This window comes from Drosophila sechellia, unplaced genomic scaffold, assembly GCF_004382195.2.
Source record: "Drosophila sechellia strain sech25 unplaced genomic scaffold, ASM438219v1 Y_12, whole genome shotgun sequence".
In the NCBI taxonomy this organism is placed as follows: domain Eukaryota; kingdom Metazoa; phylum Arthropoda; class Insecta; order Diptera; family Drosophilidae; genus Drosophila; species Drosophila sechellia.
In genome coordinates this window covers 65079-66928 of record NW_022611371.1, presented here as the reverse complement: position 1 = coordinate 66928, position 1850 = coordinate 65079, and positions in this window count along the sequence as shown.

Here is a 1850-nt window from a genome sequence, read left to right as displayed (position 1 = left end):
AATCCAACATCTTTTAGCACATTTTCAAAAACATCAAACCGGCATCTTGCAGCTTGTTTAAGGCCAAAAATAGCTTTATTAAGATTGTATACTGCATTCTCATCGCAATATGGCAACCGAACCTTCATATAGATTTTATCTTTTAGTGTTCCATTCAAGAATGCTCTTTTCACATCCATATGACTTGTAAATTGTATTGAGTTGAAAGAGCCAACAAAAACAGAAAACTGGAAATTCATGCAACTGGTGCAAATGTCTCATCATAATCAGTCATATATTCTTGTGTAAAACCTCGTGCTACTAGCCTTGCTTTACTTTACTAAGTTTCCAAACTCATCTTGTTTAATACTAAAAACCCATTTACAATATACTATGTTTTTATTATTCTGCTTCTGCTTTTTCCCAAAAAGATCTGTCATCACGAAATTCACTTTCATCAAATGTACTGGTAATATCATTTAAACAGACTTGAGTATTCATTAGACATTTTTCTAAAAATCTATATGATAGATTAGGTTTACCTTTATTTCTTTCACTGCGTCTGATGTCTTGCTTACTTTTGTTATCATTTATTTCATCACCAGTTTCTAAAACTGGATCGGCATTCTTTAGACATGTGGAATTTTTCCTAAGTTGTACACTTATTCTAGAATCAACAGATTCATCATTTTCTACCATTGGAAAATCTGACTCTACATAATCTTTCTTAAAAGAAGTTAAACCTTCGACTCTTCTTCATGTACCAACTTTGAACATGTTTATATCGTCCACCTCAACATCCCTAGCTATCATAAAATTTTCGATTTCCCATTCCACCTTTTGTACACATTTGGATCGTAACCGACAAGTATTGTTTTAATTGACTTGTCATCAAACTTTCTTTTCTGCACTTTACTGCACTATTAGGCTTAGATCTATTAATTATCGATCGAGCCTTTTCTGTAATTGTTATTTTTTTTTATTTTTTTTTTTTTTCGCACGGCTCCCACCTCCCGCCCAACCGACCGAGGGGCGCTGCCGTGTATCGTACGGCTCGATTCGCGAGAAGATATAGACGCGATATAAAAAAGAGAACAGGAACGAGGAAATGAATATAATGTAAGACAACTATGTTAAATATTAGTGTTAGTAGGATCTAATTATGTAATAGAAAATATAAAATTGATTGCTTTAATAGCGGCAGAGAGTCAAGATTACAGATAATAGGATAAAGTCTATTATAGTCAGAACATAAAACTCTGTAAGGGTCATGCAACTCATAATTAGATCTACAGTGATTTAAGATAAGGGGTATATAGTTTCTAGTGAATCTACTTGGAACCGAGAAGTTAAGCCGAGTGATCAAGTCGGGACTTTCAACATCCCCACGAATAAGCTTACAAATAAAGACTGTTCCAAGCATAGTTCTACGGTTAGCTAGGGACGGTAAATTAATTAAAAGTAGTCTATTGGAATAAGGAGGTAATATACGGTTTGCATCCCAATTTAGGCGCCGCAAGGCAAAAAGTAAGAAGTTTTTTGGACCGATTCAATGCGGTCCGAGTGGACTGCGTATTGTGGACTCCAAACAGGTGATCCGTACTCGAGAATCGGACGGACTAACGAAATAAATAAGGTTTTAGTCAAGTAAGGATCATCAAATTCCTTGGACCACCTTTTTATAAAACCAAGCACACCCCTGGCCTTATTGACAATAGACGAAATATAGTCGGAAAATTTTAGTTTTGGGTCCAGAAGAACACCAAGATCATCAACTGGTGCTATGTCCAAATGCCACGAAGTGTCCTTGTACTGGAGGCATAATTTAACATCGTCTAACGCGAACGCATCGTCTAACGCGAATGTTTTTT